Source organism: Lithobates pipiens, unplaced genomic scaffold (assembly GCF_037356315.1).
Source record: "Lithobates pipiens isolate NorthernLeopardFrog02 unplaced genomic scaffold, aLitPip1_a1.2 Scaffold_1, whole genome shotgun sequence".
NCBI lineage: Eukaryota > Metazoa > Chordata > Amphibia > Anura > Ranidae > Lithobates > Lithobates pipiens.
In genome coordinates, this window is record NW_027507685.1 from 163700134 (window position 1) to 163720214 (window position 20081).

At 46.9% G+C, this 20081-nt stretch overlaps 1 protein-coding gene across 4 annotated transcripts in view; it reads left to right on the forward strand.

Moving 5' to 3' along the window:
• ADGRD2 (adhesion G protein-coupled receptor D2) overlaps positions 1-20081 on the forward strand; it is a 930084-nt gene that overhangs the window by 130694 nt on the left and 779309 nt on the right. The gene's annotated exons all lie outside the window — the stretch shown is intronic.

A 20081-nucleotide genomic window follows, 5' to 3' on the forward strand; every position in this document is an offset into this window, starting at 1 on the left:
AAGCCATACATACTCCTAGTTGGGGAAACACCTGTTAATGTTTTCCCCAGTTCTTATTCCATTGTTCACAAGCACAGAGAAAATTGGGACAAAGGAAGGGACCCTCCTAATCAGAGTTACAGAAAACAAGCAATTTGTATATACTATGTATAAACAAAAATTCCCAGACTCTAAGCCATTGGTGAGGTGTTTCTTATGCACCTCTTGGATTTTGTCCATAGCACCTCCCTGAAGCCTTATCATGCATAAACGCAGCCTAACCTCACTGGATTCCACCCCACAATGCAAGAGTACTCCCAACCCATTCCTTCTTGATTAAAGAGGGCAGATATTAGAGAAAAAACGTGGTCCATCTGCAGGAATTACACAGGAGAGGAGACAAGGTCAAGCTAATATGTGGATATGAGTACCGCGATTTTAGCAATATTTTTTTTACAAAGGTCAAGCCGGTAGTTTGTCTCCACACCAGTCATATGAATGCGCAATTGACCTTCAACCTGGTGCCATTCCACCTCGTGGCCGGGTTTACCCTTTGTCAGTCATGGAGAATAAGGCCATGGAGGAGTATGTTGCTGACACACTTTCTGGAGATTTCAACTGCAAATCTTTGTCTCCTGCTTGTGCTGGTTTCTTCTTTGTGAAGAAGAAAAGTGGTGAACAGAGACCTTGTATTGATTATAGGGGTATCAATTGTTTTATGATTAAGAATGCCTATCCGATTTCGTTGTTTACAGAGTTATTTGACCGCCTCAAGGGAGCAACGGGTTTCACAAAGCTTAATTTGAGAGGGGCATACACTCTTGTGAGGATTAAGCCTTTTGACCTTGGTAATGCCTTAGCAGTTTTCCAGGAATTTATTAACAATGTCCTCCTAAATTTGTTGCAGTTATGTGTGGTGGTTTATCTCGACAACATCCTCATATTTTCCAAGTCCCTGGAGAGCCACCACACAGATGTCTGTCATGTGCTTCAAAAACTAAGACAACAATCTCTAGTGTAAATTGGAGAAGTTTCATAGTTTCATAGTTTCATAGTTAGTTAGGTTGAATAAAGACACCAGTCCATCCAGTTCAACCTGAGTGAGTGTCTACAATGGTCCCTTTCCCTGTACATTGCTACACCCACATTGGTCCCTATCCTCAAGGAGTCCACAATCATATACTAGGGCCAATTTTGGACAGAAGCCAATTAACCTACCTGCATGTCTTTGGATTGTGGGAGGAAACCGGAGCACCCGGAGGAAACCCATGCAGGCACAGGGAGAACATGCAAACTCCAGGCAGGTAGTGTCATGGTTGGGATTTGAACCAGTGACCTGCTTACTGCTAGGTGAGAGTGCTAACCACTACACCACTGTGCCGCCCGGTGAAAAGTGAAAAGTGAAAAGTGAAAAGTGTGAATTCCATCGTGAACAGGTTAAATTCCTGGGTTATATCATTTCCACTGCTGGTTTATTGATGGACCCAGAGAAACTTTCAGCAGTCCTATAGTGGCCCTGACCCGTAAGTTTACATCTTCTGCAGTGTTTTCTTGGCTTTGTCAACTATTTTTGGAAGTCCATTAAGGCCTTTGAGAGTCTCAAGGCTGCCTTTGTTTCTGCTCCTGTGTTGGCACATCCTGATCCTACGTTACCCTTTATCCTTGATGTTGATGCTTCTGAGACTGGAGTTGGTGCCCTTCTGTCTCAACTTCCTACCTCTGAGAGAGCTATGCATCCTTGTGGCCATTTTTCCAAGAAATGGTCACCTGCAGCGTGCAATTACGATATTGGTGACAGAGAGCTTTTAGCGATCATTTTAGCCCTGAAAAAATGGAGACATCTCCTCAAAGGTACCACTGTGCCGATTCTCATTCTTACTGACCATAAGAATCTCACATTCTTGTCTGAGGCTAAATGCCTCTCTCCCAGAACAGCGTGATGGGCTCTTTTCTTGTCAAGTTTCAATTACATTGTTTCATTCTTACCCAGTACTAAGAATGTATGCTCCTCCTAAGAAACCTTGTGACCACTACTTTGCCCCAGAGAGTCTGCGTACTGCCGTGCTCCAGACTTACCATTCTCCCAAGCCTGCTGGCCACCCTGAGAAGAATCAACTCCTTTGGGCCATTTCACAACAATTCTGGTAGCCTAGTCTACATGCTGATGTGACCTTCTTTGTAGCTGCCTGTTCTGTGTGTGCTCAGAGTAAGACTTCATGACACCTACAACCCATACCCAATGGAGAGAGGCCCTGGACCCACCTGTCTATGGATTTCATTGTGGAGTTACCCAACTCCCAAAGCAACACAGTTATCCTTATTGTAGTTGACCGGTTCTCGAAAATGTCTCATTGTATTCCACTTCTAAAGGAACTGGCTTCCATTTTTGCTCAGGAGATCTTTTGCTTACATGGGCTACCCAAGGTATTTGTCTCAGACAGGGGTAGTCAGTTTGTGTCCTAGTTCTGGCGAACTTTTTGTGCACAGTTGGGAATTCAGCTTGCTTTCCCCTATGCATATATCAAATTTATTTCATGTCTCCCTATTTAAACCTTTGGTCTGCAACAGCTTTACCACCTCTATGCCATGTCTTCACCCTGAACAGTTTGAGAACCATGAGGAGTGTGAAGTACAGTCCATTGTTGACTCCGTGGTGCATTGGAAAGGGTACGGTACTGAGGAACGCTCTTGGGTCTCATCCTCGGATGTACAGGCCCCTGTACTCCCCTGTGATTTCCATAGACCTTTTCCCCTCAAGGCTGGTGGTCTTCTGAGGGGGAGGGGTCATTGAGGAGGGGGTACTGTTAGAGCTGGGCTCAGCCCTTCTTTCCTCTGAGCTGGCCCCTCAGCTGTCAGCTAATTGCAAGCACCTATCTCTCCACAGTGACCCTGTTGATGATATCCTGCTTGTCAGTCCTGCCTACTTAAGCTGTCCAGCCCAGATGATCTCTGCCTTCGCCTTGGTCAACATCACAGAGACTCCTGCGTTCCTGTTAAAGACATGCTTGGCTGACATTCCTTCTGGCTCCAGATCCTGCTTGCTGTTCCACTATGCTGATCTCTGGCTTCCTGACTTTCTGGCTTGTCTAACTATTCATTCCGGTTAGCAAACTTTGGCTATGTTTTGACTATGTTTGTTCTATTTACTTTTATTATTAAACTGTGTGATTTAACTGTACTTCTGTCTCAGTCTCATTCATGGTTTATGATAATACCACATATTATTAATATAATGCATAACTATAGGGATTCAAGATAGGATACTATATAATTCTATTATTAATAATGATAAAACTAAAGGGATGAGAATTAGGTACCAAAGAGAGAACGGGAAGGGATATGAAATTAAGGACAACACTAGACCCGCAGACAAAGGAGAGATAAGAAGAAGTGATTATAGAAGAAAAGAGGACACATTTTCTTCTCATTAGAGGGTTCTTATCTATAACAGATATTTTCCTTTAAGAGATATAACCCACCCAGAGGCAGGATATGTACCCTTATAGACAAATTCCCAAACTACACAAGAGGGCTACTATAGGGAGAGACCATCTAAAATACATCAACCATATCCCTATAGCAATAATCCTACATCTCAGTTTCGACCCTTTAAAGGGAAATCTAGTGGTGAAAATAGAGGAAGAGGGTTCCATAGACCCCAATATTATACCTATGAAAACAATTACCATGAGCAAAAGGAGGGGGGTGGTGAGAAGGTGGTGGAGGGGGTGGTGAGAACCCTACCGATTCACACAGTTGACTCCAAAAAGGCAGAAAAGAGAAGACAGAGAGGATGTAGGGAAAGAAAAAGGGATACCTAAACTCTGGAATTTTTTATTTGGCAGGGGCACAATTTTTGGAGACAGAATTGGAAGTTTTACATGAAGGATTCAAATTTGCCCCTAATAAGTTTTTCAATAAATTTGAAGTCTTTGTGGAGAATTTTGGCAGAAAGTTAAACATATTTTTTTTTCGTGGAAAATAAATTCAATGAAAAAGTAGAATAAGGATCTGGTTTTAAGCATAGTGGTTTAAAAAAAAAAAATTTATTCCTAAATCTAATACTTAGAAATATATTGCTGTTTTTATTCTTTTTGTTTTTGGTGCAGGAAGATGTTAAAAAGATAAAAGCAATCACTTAGTCAGAAGCTGGCTGGTCTACTTGATACTCAGATTCGGGCTCAGTTGCGACAAGACTTCCATAAATTCTACAAATTTGGGAATAAGTGTGGGAAACTGCTCGCTAGGGCTCTCGGATGACAACATGCTTTGGTCGTGTACATAAGCTTCATACGGCGGCAGGTTCCCTGGTAGTACACTCATCAAAGATAACGATAGCAATATTTGGAGGAGGTCCAATCCCCGCAGCTCACCACCCAAATTAGTAGCCAATTAGACACCCCTGTTTCTCTTGCAGAGGCTGCAGCGGTTATTAAAGACTTTCCAATATGCCTACTATAGTAGGTTCTATTCATTCCTTTCCAGCCATCTGTGCCAACTTCAATGCTTTGGCCCCTAATACTGTGGTGCCCAAAAAGGTGCTGCTAGCCCACATCAGTCTTCCCTAAAGAACAGAAGGACCATACTATTTGTGGCAACAATAGGCTGATATCACTCCTAAATACTGATATCAAAATACTAGCACAGATTTTGGCTAACAGTCTCAAGCCTATCCTACTAACGATCGTCCACCCTGACCAAACAAGGCTTATTGCTGGGAGGGAAGTCAGGGGTAATTTAAATGGGGCAATCCAACGTATCCATTGGGCTGAGTCGCAGGCTGACCATCCACCCTGTCTCCTGCTTTCTACTGATGCTGAAAAGGCATTGGACAGGATGGATTGGGTGTACCTCCAGATGGTTTTGGCCAGACTGGGACTGGGCCCCAATATGCTTTCTTGGATAACCTCACTTTATAGTTTCTCTGAAGCTCAGGTTAAGGTGAACGGCGTCCCCACTGACTCATTTCCCATCTGCAATGGGATGAGGCAGGGGTGTCCTCCTCCCCCCTCATCTTTGCTCTTACCCTCGAGCCACTGCTTAACAAAATATGTTTAAACTCAACTATTATGGGCTTTGTGGTGGGACCAACAGAGCATAAACTGTCTGCCTATGCGGATGATGTTTTATTTTATGTTTTTGATCCGTTGATCTCTCTACCCAATATCATGGTGGAATTGTGGAATTTTCACTTGCTTTTGAACTTTAACCACTTTCCAACCAGCGCACACCGATGTACGTTGGCAGAATGGCACGGGCAGGCATATTGGCGTACAGGTACGTCCAATCTTTAATGCCACCCTGCCATCGCGCTCGCGTGCTGGTCGGAACCCCTGTGAGTCCGGTCGCGGGTCCCACAGACTCGATCACCACAGGCATACCCGTGATCGTCTCACGGGGCGGCTGAACGGAGAGATGCCGTTGTAAACAGCATCTCCCCGTTCTGCCTAGCAACAAGTGACGCTGATCTCTGCTCCATGTGATTGGAGCAGAGATCAGTGTTCACTAAAAAAAAGCCCAGCCCCCAACAGTTAGTAACACACCCCTAGGAACACTTAAACCCTACACTGCCACCCCCTGGTTAACCCCTTCACTGCCAGTGTCATTTACACAGGAATCACTGCATTTGTATAGCAGTGATTTCTGTATAAATGACAATGGTCCCAAAAATGTGTCAAAAATGTCCGATGTGTCCGCCATAATGTCACAGTCACAATAAAAAAAAATAAAAAAAAAAAATAAAAAAAAATCGCTGAGCGCCGCCATTACTAGTAAAAAAATAAATTTAAAAAAGCCATAAAAATATCCCCTATTTTGTAAACGCTATAACTTTTGCGCAAACCAATCAATAATCACTTATTTTTTTTTTTTACCAAAAATATGTAGAAGAATACGTATCGGCCTAAACTGAGGCAAATTTTTTTTTTATATATTTTTGGGGGATGTTTATTATAACAAAAAGTAAAAATAACGCTCTATTTTTGTTTATAGCGCAAAAAATAAAAACCGCAGGGGTGATCAAATACCACCAAAAGAAAGCTCTATTTTTGGGAAAAAAGGGACGTCAATTTTGTTTGGGAGCCACGTCGCATGACCGCGCAATTGTCAGTTAAAGCGACGCAGTGCCGAATCGCAAAAAGTGGTCTGGTCTTTGGCCAGCAAAATGGTCCGGGGCTGAAGTTGTTAAGATTAGGGATGGCCAAACGGTTCACCCGGCGGTCGGTTCACGGCGAATTTTGCCTGTTCGCGATTTACCCGATCAGCGGACTATTGCCGCTGTTCGCCCGGCGGACTTATGTGTTTACAGTGTGAAAGAACTTTGACCCATGATGACACATCCATCATGGGGTACAGGACAGCCAATTGAGACATTTCAGCACATGGACAATTGGACATTCCCCCTAACTTATAAATATACCCGATCCGGCGGCCATTTTACATTCTTTCTTCTGTCACTATAGGGAGAGGTTGCTGTGTGGAGCAGGGAGAGACTGCAGTGACACAAATCGCTAGCTATTAGGTCCACAAAAGTCCTTTTAAGGACTAGTATGGTATAGGAGTAGTACAGTATATAGGGTTGAGTGAACTGCTGTGCTTGTAAATCCAGAAGCCTGTCTTTAGTGAGTGCAGGGAGTGACAGGACGCTGTGTAGCAGGGAGGGACAGTCAGTTTAATCATTAGCTGTTACTATTAGGTCCACAAAGGTCCTTTTAAGGACTGGTATGGTATAGAGAAGTACAGTATATAGGGTTGAGTGAACTGCTGTACTTGTGATTCCAGCAGCCTGTCTTTAGCAGTGAGGGACAGGACGCTGTGTGTAGCAGGGACAGTCAGTTTAATCATTAGCTGTTACTATTAGGTCCACAAAGGTCCTTTTAAGGACTGGTATGGTATAGGAGTAGTACAGTATATAGGGTTGTACATGTATAATATTCTTTCTTCCAAATATAGAAATAATATTATACTTGACTGCTGCCCTATTCTGCAGCAGTCCTTTATCAGTATAGGGACTGAGGTACAGTCTGCTAATCCCTAGCTACTAGTTCCACAAAGGTCCTTAAGGACTGGTATAGGTCCACAATATATAGGGTTGTGGTGCACTACTGCAAATTGCTGCCCTATTCTGCAGCAGTCCTTTATCAGTATAGGGACTGAGGTACAGTCTGCTAATCACTAGCTACTAGTTCCACAAAGGTCCTTAAGGACTGGTATAGGTCCACAATATATAGGGTTGTGGTGCACTGCTGCAGATTGCTGCCCTATTCTGCAGCAGTCCTTTATCAGTGTAGGGACTGAGGTACAGTCTGCTAATCACTAGCTACTAGTTCCACAAAGGTCCTTAAGGACTGGTATAGGTCCACAATATATAGGGTTGTGGTGCACTACTGCTGACTGCTGCCCTATTCTGCAGCAGTCCTTTATCAGTGTAGGGACTGAGGTACAGTCTGCTAATCACTAGCTACTAATTCCACAAAGGTCCTTATAAGGACTGGTATAGGGCCACAATATATAGGGTTGTGGTGCACTGCTGCAGATTGCTGTCCTATTCTGCAGCAGTCCTTTATCAGTGTAGGGACTGAGGTACAGTCTGCTAATCCCTAGCTACTAGTTCCACAAAGGTTCTTAAGGGCTGGTATAGGTCCACAATATATAGGGTTGTGGTGCACTACTGCTGACTGCTGTCCTATTCTGCAGCAGTCCTTTATCAGTGTAGGGACTGAGGTACAATCTGCTAATCCCTAGCTACTAGTTCCACAAAGGTCCTTAAGGACTGGTATAGGTGTACTATTTGGTGTGCAGTATATAGTTAATACACGTATAAAATACTTGCACATATAGAAAGCATAGTATAGTGCGTTTCCACTGTGCAGCATTGTGACTGCTGAGTGGTTCTGCAGCGATACTACAAAGAGTGACAATCCAAAAAAAAGTATTGTAACTGGTGTGATAGACCAGTGGCCCCCAAAAACAACAGATTGGAGAGGGGTGTTATATACCTTCTTCCACATACATACTGCACTTCTCTAGAGACTTTTGTCACAGTGTCATTTAAAAAATGACAGGCAGAGGAAGAGGCAGGCCCTTCCGCAGGGGTGGTAGGGGTAGGGCAGGAGCAACAGGATTGAGCCAAAGTGGGAAATTGCAGAAGGTGCGTGCGATTACGTCAAAGGAAGCACCAGACTTGGTTGAGTGGCTCACTCAGCCTTACTCTTCTGCACCCTCCTCATCCTCTCGATCTGCACCCTCTTCTTCACTCTCTGCTATGTGCACCCCCAAAGACACTACCACCAACACCACCACATACCTTCTGCTTGAGTCACATGAATTATTTTCCGATCCATATCAAGACATTTCTGATGCGCAGCAACTCTTGGCATTGGATCAGGAAGAGGAGGTAGCAACAACCGCCACTCAGCAGTCTGAAGACAGTACCCAGATCAGCCCAAGGAGGAGGTTGGTCCCCGGTGTTGCTGCCTACTCTGAGATCTCTAATTATAGCGGTGGGGAAGGTGACGTCGATGATGATGTGTCTAGTGATGTCACGTGGGTGCCCACAAGAGAGGAAGAGGAGGGGAGTTCAGAGGGAGATATGGACCAGCAGATAGGGAGGAGAAGCAGGAAGAACTTACATTGCACAGGAGGGACAAAGCAGACTGCTAATGTATCAGGAGCGAGGAATCAACCATGTACGGTCACATCTGGCGCTCCCAGGATGCTGACACATGGCTCCGCAGTGTGGGCTTTTTTTAACGTGTCCGCTGCTGACAATAGCGTTGCCATCTGCAATCTTTGCAGTCAACGCATTAGTCGCGGTAAGCCCAACACTCATATAGGGACGACCGCCTTAAGAAGGCACATGAGCAGCCATCACCGAGCCCAGTGGGAGCAACAGAACACACAAAGCCACACTCCAGGCCCACAATACATAGGGTTGAGGTGCACTACTGCTGACCGGAAGTTGCAGAAGGTGCGTTCAATTCATTTAAAGGACGCACCAGACTTGGTTGAGTGGCTCACTCAGCCTTACTCTTCTGCACCCTCTTCATCCTCTCGATCTGCACCCTCTTCTTCACTCTCTGCTATGTGCACCCCCAAAGACACTACCACCAACAACACCACCACCACCACATACCTTCCGCTTGAGTCACAGGAATTATTTTCCGATCCATATCAAGACATTTCTGATGCGCAGCCACTCTTGGTATTGGATCAGGAAGAGGGGGTAGCAACAACCGCTACTCAGCAGTCTGACGACAGTACCCAGATCAGATCAGCCCAAGGAGGAGGTTGGTCCCCGGTGTTGCTGCCTACTCCGAGATCTCTATTTATAGCGGTGGGGAAGGTGACGTCGATGATGACGTGTCTAGTGATGTCACGTGGGTGCCCACAAGAGAGGAAGAGGAGGGGAGTTCAGAGGGAGATATGGACCAGCAGATAGGGAGGAGAAGCAGGAATAACTTACATTGCACAGGAGGGACAAAGCAGACTGCAAATGTATCAGGAGCGAGTCATCGACCATGTACGGTCACATCTGGCGCTCCCAGGACACCGGCACGTGGCTCCGCAGTGTGGGCTTTTTTTAACGTGTCCACTGCTGACAATAGTGTTGCCATCTGAAATCTTTGCAGTCAACGCATAAGTCGCGGTAAGCCCAACACTCACCTAGGGACGACCACCTTAAGAAGGCACATGAGCTGCCATCACCGAGCCCAGTGGGAGCAACGGAACACACAAAGCCACCCTCCAGGCTCTCACCGTCCAGCCTCGTCTTCTACTTCATCTCCTCTCTCCTCACAATTGTCCTCCACTCCACCTTCCATCACGCCAAGCTCACGTTTTTCTGCAAAAAGGCAGGCTTCCGTGGGCCAAATGTTCGAGAGTAAAAAAATGATGACGCCAGATAACCCTCTTGCCCAACGGTTGACGGCTGGCTTGTCAGAACTGATAGCCCGCCAACTACTGCCATATAAACTGGTGGACTTGGAGGCCTTTCGAAAATTTGTGGCCATTGGAACACCATAATGGAAGGTCCCAGGAAGGAAGTATTTCTCACAGAAGGGCATCCCAGAGCTATATGGCCATGTTCAGCGGCAAGTGAATGTATCTCTGGCACACAGTGTCGGTGCCAAGATACATCTGACCACAGACATGTGGTCTAGCAAACACGGACAGGGAAGGTATATCACTTTTACTGCCCACTGGGTGAACCTTCTGACGGCCGTCAAGCATGTAACCAGTGGCACCCGTGTAGATTTGGTTTTACCGCCACGGATTGCATGCAGGCCTGGCTCTTCTCCTACTCCATCCTCCTCCCTCTCCTCCTCGGCTGACTCTTCCTTTTCCGCTGCTAGTGTCTCTTCCGCTGCGCCGCCTAAGCTCCCCAGAACCTATTCGACATGCCAGGTGAGACGTTGCCATGCCGTGCTGCGTATGTTGTGCCTGGAAGCCAAGAACCACACTGGCCCGGCACTTCTTTCAGCTTAGCGTTCACAGGCAGATCAGTGGCTAACACCGCTCAATTTGACACTTGGTAAAGTGGTGTGTGACAACGGTGCCAATCTGCTTAGCGCATTTAAACAGGGCAAAATTACGCATGTGCCATGCATGGCACACGTCTTAAACTTGGCCGTGCAGCGATTCATTGTCAAATACCCTGGGGTTCAGGACATCTTGCGGCAGGCAAGGAAAATCTCGGCCCATTTCAGAAGATCTTACACGGCCATGGCTGGCCTTGCTGACATTCAGCGGCGACACAATCTGCCGGTCAGACGTCTTATTTGCGATTGCCTGATGCGATGGAACTCAACCTTCTATATGCTTGATAGGCTGCTCCAGCAGAAACGTGCAGTTACGTCTACCTGTATGAACTCTGCGGCAGAACAGGTTCTGGGGAGCTGGGGTTTTTTTCACCGCGCCAGTGGCTGCTCATGCGCGACGCATGCAGACTTCTGGGGCCATTTGAGGAGATCACCAAACTGGTCAGTCGCAGCCATGGCGCCATCAGTGACATGGTACCTTATGCCTTCTTTATGGAGCGTGCATTGCGTCGTGTCATTGATCAAGCTGTGGAGGAGCAGGAGCGGGAAGATGAGGAAGTCGCAATGCTGGATGAATTCCCAGGGGGGGCTACTCTATCTGAGACAAGTGAACAACAGTAATCTGAAGAGGAGTCAGAGAAGGATGGTTCCCGGGGCAGATGAGGAGGAGCAAGAAGAGCATGCTTTAACCCTTTCTGGGATCCCTGTTGTTGTGCGTGGATGGGGAGAGGAGAATGAAGAGGACATTATCCTGGATGATGAGCAGGAGTCAGGCCACCACACCGCTTCCAGTTTAGTGCAAATGGGGGCCTTCATGCTCCAGTGTTTTAACAGGGACCCCCGTATAAAAAGCATAAGGGTCAAGGACCAGTACTGGGTGGCAACGTACTTAGACCCCCGGTACAAACACAGAATGGTGGAAATGTTACCGCCGTCACAGAGGGCTTTGTGATATGTGGGTGTTATTTAGCCTCTGTGTAGAGCATACCAGTGAGCAGAGTCCACGACAGTTATGCCATTTAAGGGCTTGTTGGCCCACTTTTATTAAAAGTAAAAGAAACAAGTCCCATAACAGGAGGGTTCCGCTTCACACCAGTAACAAACGAATAAACAGAAGAATACCAAGCCACCTGGCTCTCCTCAGCAATACCGCCATTCAGGCTTACACTTCAGCCCTCTTATCCCTATAACAGAGATGTCGTACAACTACTGTACCTCTTTTTATCTTCTTTGCTGCTCAGCCCACAGCTTTGGGCCCTCTGGCTATACCATGCAGACATGCATGCTTCTCCCTTGCTTGCCTGGACTCCTCGGGAGGGTGGAGCCCAGAACCCTGGTCTTGGCTCTGTTATAAGCCCAGGACCCACCTGTGCAATCAACCAGCCAGACTTCTGGCTGTTCGCAAAACCCGGTCCCAGGATTGGAGATTCCGTCCCACCCATAACACTATGGAATCTCCGGGCTCCAGGTCCCAAACTGGATTTTTGAAAACAATGAGGAAACTGAAAAGCCAATTTCCTCTCATACAAACAACTCCCCTGGAGCCCCTCAACCTGCCTGGTTGAGAACCCTGCATCCTTCTGCTGGTGGGGTACCATACTACCACATACCCCCCCCCCCCCCCCCCCCCTTTGTTTCGACCCAGAGGGCGGAACACCCAAGTTACTTTTGGCACCTCTGTGCCAGATACCATTTACAGAAGTCCAATCCTGTCCAACCTCACGTCTCCTAACGGGGAACTCTACCCAATGCCTCCTTTGGCGTCTCCCTCTAAGCCTTACTGTCACTCTGCTATGAGCTTTAATGCGACCTTCCCAACTTTTCTTCCAAGTGCATTTCCATAAGCACTTCCTCTCCTGAAATTTTAATGGGTTCCCGTTGGTCTTTCTACCAACCCTTCTGCCTCTATGCTTCAGGTTCCCAGGTTTCCCCAAAACTCTCTCAGCAGTACTGTTCTGAGGCTGTAGGGGGCCTATTTCTATAGTGTTTATAATGGAAACCCACCTCTTATTTCTGGTACCTGACTCAACAGTCACTAATTGTTTACCAGGTTTACCTGTACCTTTGGACACCACATTATCATGTACCATTAACACATTACTTGGTTCATCATTGACAGACATATTCAAACCAACATTAGACCTCTCAATGTTGCACATATCACCAATGCCTTTTTTTCCAACATTTGCTAGGGCAGAGTCCGCAGAGGGCACACATACCAGAGGGCCGCCATCACCCACAGGAACCTCACAGGATGTCACCTCCCCTGGGTTCACCCACTCTGCAGGCAGCTGTCCTACCACTTGACCTGTTCTGATGCCATCTGTATTTTTATCCACCTGAACAGGCAAGCTCTCGTCTGATCCACATACAATTTTTATCACGCTCCTTGTCCATTCCCCTGTCCTGGGGACCTTATTAGGTTTGTCACCTAAACCAACCATTGGACTGGGGACCCCAGTCTTTTTAACCACCTTTGTTTGAGCCCTGGTCAGGATCTCTGCTGCTTTCAGGTCCACACATGGCCCTTCCACCTCATGCGGTTTTTCTACTGGTGCAGTATACACGCCCTTCACCAACTGACCAGCACTACACTGGACCATAGCAGCAGGAATACTTCCCATCTGGCTGTTATGAGGGGTAACCACAAGCATTTTAGGCTTATTTTCAACTTCTCCAAAGTCTGTCTCAAATATTTCTTCTGGACATAGTCCAGCAGCATACGTAGCAGCAACTTTTAACAAAAGTAGCAAATTTAGGAATAAACCATTCCTGTCCCGTTTTGCTTTGCTCTGTACAGCCTGCCATACAGTGCTCCACCTAGAGGTACTCCGCAGTACCAGACCATCAGACTGTGGAGGAGACACACTATTATAGATTGGCTGTACATCCCAAAGTTCAAGCATCTCTTTTAATTCTTCGGTTATAAACCAGGCCCTTGACTCCAGACCTAAGTCCTTCCTGGGGATGCAGAGAGACTCACTTGCTGAGACTTGAAAAGTTGCAACAGTTAACAGAACCTCCTCCCATCTGGAGGTAAACACAGCCTGGTGCTCCACCAGAGCACTGCCAGGTGTTGGACTCATACCCAACTTCTCAGGCTCAGCATCAGTGAACTGCTTCAGAACATTACCAGTGACGTCACGTTGACACTCCATGTAAACATCAGTTTGGTGGGTCACGGACAATGTCTCTGCTGTGCCCCTATTTTGTTCATCCTGCTCACAAGGGTTAACCCCTGCAGCAGCCACCGCGCCCTCAGGTACAAGCTGTTCTGCAGCCTCCCCTGCTGGTACAGCAGAAACCGTGTCCACCTTATTTTTGTGAATAAAAGCCTTATCTATCAGGGAGATAAGATTTTTACTCCAACTATCCCAATCTATTGTATGTGCGCTCCCTTCTGCGGTACTCCTCAGAACCGATCCATCTGCCCAAGGAGACGCATAAGAACAGACTGGCTTAGTTGCAGACTCATTACACCAGTCATTGTAAATCATGTCAGGCTGTGGTAGCACAGGTTGCAATACACCATATTCACCACCTTTCTCGGCTTGCGTTTCATAAACCTCACACACCTTTGCATTTTTCACCGGTTGTGTTAATCCACCATTTACCTGCACATTTTTAGTACTAGCAGCTTGCACTAACACATTACCATTACACGGTACAGTTCCATTCTGTCCCACCAGAGTGACATTGCAGTTGTCCAGGGCAACCTCTGACTCCATAACATGAAGTTCCCTGGAGATTCCTGTGGACAACTGTGCTATCTTACCACCAGCTGCTACAGGCAACGGCCCATTTTTGATAACCCCAGGTTCTTTCAGAGCAAAAGTTTTCCCTTCAGCAAACTTTTCATTTACAGTAACACTTATAGCATTTTTAGCTTTTGCAGGCTGTCCTAGCCCACGGCCAACTTGAGCCTGATAGTCATTAGACACAACACTTTTAGTCACCAGCACAGGTTCTATTTGGATTTTAACCCCTGCATTCCCACTGTATAGGGAAAAGTCATTCTCAAGTGCACATTCAGTGGTCCCACTAACTGGGGTCACTCTCACATCATCATGGACAGTCTCATAACCAGTCCTTTTATACATGAAATCAGCAGTTCCAGCCATCATTTCATTAAAGACATTCTTACCCACCGCAGTAGTTGGGGTCACCATCTTCATTTGAGTATGTCGTCTTATGCACCAGTCCTCTGCTGCACTTTTACTGGCCAACTCCTCCTGGTGGCCATGGGATGAAACTATAGCAGGCATCTCCCACTGTTTAGCACCCTCTGCACGCACAACAGGAAACTCCTTGTTGCTAGGGGTGACTGCAAACATATTTTCACAGGAATCTGGGCCTGCAGACAAAACATTTTTTTTCTCAGCAACATTATCGCCAGCCGTATTCCATAACCTAGGGCAAGAAAACATGCCATACCCCAGCTGGCCACATTCCAGGCATGTTACTGGATGATTTTTTTCCAAAGCGATTCTCTCCTGGCGATTCCCAGCTGGCCGGAATGCACAGACCTCTTTGTGGGGACGCTGAACCAAATCTCTACTGCAGCTTCTCCTTTCAGGCACAAATTTCACTCCGGTCGCCATGGGAGACCGCACTCTCCCAGCAGAACTTTGCTGGCTCTCTCCAACATGATATTTGGGCTCCTCCTTAAGCCACTTTCCACGATCCTTATTAGACATAGCCCATGGTACAGAAACAGCCCGACTGGCTTCCTCTGCGTTGCTATGGGCAACCACTCTCATCCTCAGCCTCTGATCAGCCTCTCTCCTTGCATATAGCATGGGCTTCTCTCTGCTGGATCCCGTCTCATGCTGTGACACATTCACATCTTTCACAATAGCTGTTTTAACTGAAGCAGCTTTGCCAGGGGCAACAACAGCCCTCTTCCAGTTATGGACATCCAGCGGCTTTCCCCTTGCACTGAGGGTTGGCTTGCTTTCCTCTGTAGCTTGGTTCAGTGCTGCTAAATGCCGCTTGCACCAATCCACTGCAGATTCAAATGCTGGTGGACTCTCCATAACAGCAGTCACCTGTGCACTCATTGTACCAGTGTTGCTAGGAACAACCCCAGCCCTTTTTTCTCCTTGATAAACTCTGATCAGGTATGTATGGGACTCGTTCGGGCGGTAACAACCCCTCCAACCACAGAGCTCTGTCTCATTTCAGCAAACCTTGCTTCTTTTAGGAGCTTTGACCGCCCCATACTTAGCGACTCCAGAACAACTTTACACAGTCCAGCAAAATGAAAGTGTCTCTTTTAAAGTAAGTTGCTTTTCTCTTCATGCAAGCTTTCCTCACCTGCACAGTGTACACACAGATTGTTCTGTCTCATGCACACAAACACAGTTCATAGCATAAAAAAATTTTTTTTACTTTTCATTCACAGGTACACCACCTGCAACAAGCAATGCTTTTTGCCTCCCTGCACTTCCACACACAGCCAATAGTTCCTGACTTGAACTTACTGTGGAGCAAGGACCCGGATTCCACCGTCTTGTGCCCGCATTCGAACACCACTTGTGATATTTGGGGGTTATTTAGCCTCTGTGTAGAGCACACCAGTGAGCAGAGTCCACGCCAGTTATGCCATTTAAGGGCTTGTTGGCCCACTTTTATTAAAAGTAAAAGAAACAAGTCCCACAACAGGAGGGTTCCGCTTCACACCAGTAACAAACGAATAAACAGAAGAATACCAAGCCACCTGGCTCTCCTCAGCAATACCGCCGTTCAGGCTTACACTTCAGCCCTCTTATCCCTATAACAGAGATGTCATACAACTACTGTTCCTCTTTTTATCTACTTTGCTGCTCAGCCTACAGCTTTGGGCCCTCTGGCTATACCATGCAGACATGCATGCTTCTCCCTTGCTTGCCTGGACTCCTCGGGAGGGTGGAGCCCAGAACCCTGGTCTTGGCTCTGTTATAAGCCCAGGACCAACCTGTGCAATCAACCAGCCAGACTTCTGGCTGTTCGCAAAACCCGGTCCCAGGATTGGAGATTCCATCCCACCCATAACACTATGGAATCTCCGGGCTCCAGGTCCCAAACTGGATTTTTGAAAACAATGAGGAAACTGAAAAGCCAGTTTCCTCTCAAACAAACAACTCCCCTGGAGCCCCTCAACCTGCCTGGTTGAGAACCCTGCATCCTTCCGCTGGTGGGGTACCATACTACCACAGCTGTCAGAATGGAGCACTTCCAGGCCTTGCTTCGAGAAATGCTGCATTCTGCTTTTGCGTGCGCTGGCAGAGGAGCAATTCCCACTCCCAGAGAAGGAGTTGCGGGTACCAATCCAACAGCGCCTGCAAGAAGAGGCCGGTTTGAAGATGTGTTGGTGACTTCTGATATGAGGTCATTCTTTCAGCCGACCCATCGACAGGTGTCATCCGGATCCAGCATCAGGGAACGTCTAGACCGACAGGTGTCTGACTACATCGGGTTAACGGCCGATGTGGACGCTCTGAGGAGTGATGAACCCCTGGACTACTGGGTGGGCAGGCTTGACCTCTGGCCAGAGCTTGCCCAATTTGCAATCGAACTGTTGGCTTGCCCCTCGTCCAGTGTCCTGTCCGAAAGGATGTTCAGCACAGCAGGGGGGATCGTGACTGATAAGCGTACTCGCCTAGCTCACGACAGTGTTAACTACCTCACATTTATAAAAATGAATGAGGCATGGATCTCGGAGGAATTCAACACATGTGACCACATGTGACCAGTAGACCATGTATATCTCTATAAACATTTTTTTTAATCGAGCACACAGACTTTCTACATTTGGCTCACTTCCTTGTACAAAAAAAGCACACCGTACTATATGCCCGTACCCTCCTGTTTGAAGAGGTTGAGTGGTGTCATATTTTTGGGGCCCAGCAGCAAGTTGCTGGTATCAGTGCTGCTGTTAGTGCACCGTGATATAGAGCACTGACACCAGCATCGTGATAGAGAGAACTGACATCAGCACCGTGATATAAAGCACTGACACCACCACCGTGATAGAGTGCACTGACACCAGCACCGTGATAGAGATCACTGACATCAGCACCGTGATAGAGAGCACTGACATCAGCACCGTGATATAGAGCACTGACACCAGCACCGTGATATAGAGCACTGACACCAGCACCGTGATATAGAGCACTGACACCAGCACCGTGATATAGAGCACTGACACCAGCACCGTGATAGATTGCACTGACACCACCACCATGATAGAGTGTCCTTTGTTCTATTCCTGGAAAACACCTCTCCTTTTTCCGATCTTGGGCGACTGACAGGGATATGAGATGTGGCAGATTTGTACAAGACCAGGGACCGCAACCCTTGGCTACCTTGAGGGCACAATATGGCCACTTTCCCCTAGAAGACTGGATCCTACAGGCAGCTCCAACACTTCACTCGCAGCTTGCCCCAGGCCATTCATTCCCCCACCTTAGCTTCCCCTTTCACAAAACTCTATATGTCTAAGTACACGATTCCACATTCCATCTCTGTGTTGTATGGGATGTTGCAGTCATTGGGGAGTAGGGGAAAGCTTATCTACATAAGAGACTGGGAGAGAGACCTGCAGCATGTATTTACTGAGGCACAACTTGACCACCTTTACCGCCTCACTTACACAAGTTCTGTGGATATGAAAATGCAGGAAAGTAATTTTTAATTACTTACCCATTGGTATAATGTTTCCCCTAAGCTAACTAGAATTTATTCAATTTTGTCAGATGCTTGTGCGAGGGAGTGTGGGCATTGGGGCACATTCCTACACATTTGGTGCGAGTGCCCCAAGTTACAACCCTACTGGCTAGAAATTTTGGATATTGATTTACCGGACTCCCCGCTTGAGTTACTACTTCATATCCCCACTATTCCTCGCAGCCACTACCGTAAGTTGGTGCTACCCCACCTTCTAAACGCTGATAGATGTCTCATTCCGGTATCTGGAGGAAATCTTAAATTCCTAGACTGGATTCACCTAGCAAATGATAATATTGCTGGGGAGGAATGCATGGCGACATGTAAGGACCACCATGATAAGTTTTATGGTATATGGGCCGATGGATACATTACACCAGTAAAGCCACTTCAGGCTCTCAGGTGGCTCCACCTAATCCAGATCCGGTACCAGACAAGGTCTGGGGTTACCTGAAGCCTAAGATCTATAGGTGTCATACCCTGGACCTTTGTAATTGTTCACATTTAGTCAACCTTGTTATATAGTAGAGTGCTACTTTGAGCCCTTATTTTGTCCCATCTGTAACCCCCCCCCCCCCCCCCAGGCATCCCCTCTCCTGCATCTTTACCTATTGTTCTTTGGTCTTATGTCCGCATTAAAGGTTTTAAGTCACAATTGGCTTTGGACTAGTGAGGGGCTATTTGGGGCAATATATTGTTGTTGGTATTCATCAGATGTAGCATGATTATAATGTTCTCTTTGCCTCGATACCTCTCATTTTGTTGCTGTTTTATGTACCACGACTATCTACCTGGCCCTGTTTCATTTTCCCGTGTTCTTAATATGTTTGTTTTGTGAGCTAAATTGGGAAAAATCTAAATTAAGATTATGAGAAAAAAGATAAAAGTAAACAAAACTAGGAAAACTAAAAGGATATGGGACTGTATTAAAGAAATGGAGAAAAAGAATGGAATCGTGATTAGACCAGCAGATAAAGGAAGAGGATTAGTAGTTTAAAAGAATGGAATATGAGGCTGAAATGAAAATGATTTTAAATAAGAGTACGTATAAAAAATTATCAGGGGGGGGCGTGGCCTAACCTCGGGATGGAATGGACGCTTGAGAGCTGAGCTCCTGCCGCGATCCGGTCCTCTAGCCGTTAAGGAAGCTTATCTGAACTCTTAAAAACCTCGGAGATTATGGGAACTGCCTCGAGAACATCGTCCGCCTCTCGTTCACGATCCCCGAGGCGACAGCGTGGCAGCATTAGCCAAACTCTTCCGGATCTGTTCCGCTCACAGAGAGACAATATGGCGTCTTCCCGCCACACTCCATCACAGGCCCCAGCCTCCACACAACCAACCGCGCCATCCAGTGTAGCCGTTCCGGACCAGGAGGTCTCACTTCACGCCCTCCAACAACACCCGAGTCTTATGGACTTAAGATCGGTGGCGACAGACATTAAGGAGACCATGACTGCCGCTATAGCGGATCTCCGGCTGGATTTGCGCGCCATCGCCGACAGAGTGGTGGACGTGGAGCACCGCACGACACACCATGAAGCGGTCCTTCGCAAGGTTACCCATAAAATAGACACTCACACGCTACAACTGAGGGACCTCCAGCGTCACCAGGAAGATCTGGACAACAGAGGGAGACGACACAATATTCGGGTACGAGGCCTCCCCGAGTCGGTAGATTCGGACCAACTAGAGACGACAGTCATGGATCTATTCAACGATCTTTTGGACAGACCGGCTCGTACGCCGGTGGCCTTAGAAAGAATACACAGAGCTCTGAGACCTAAGGGTCGCGAAACAGATCCCCCACGGGATGTTGTCTGTTGCCTGGTAGACTATAGGCTGAAAGAGGAAATA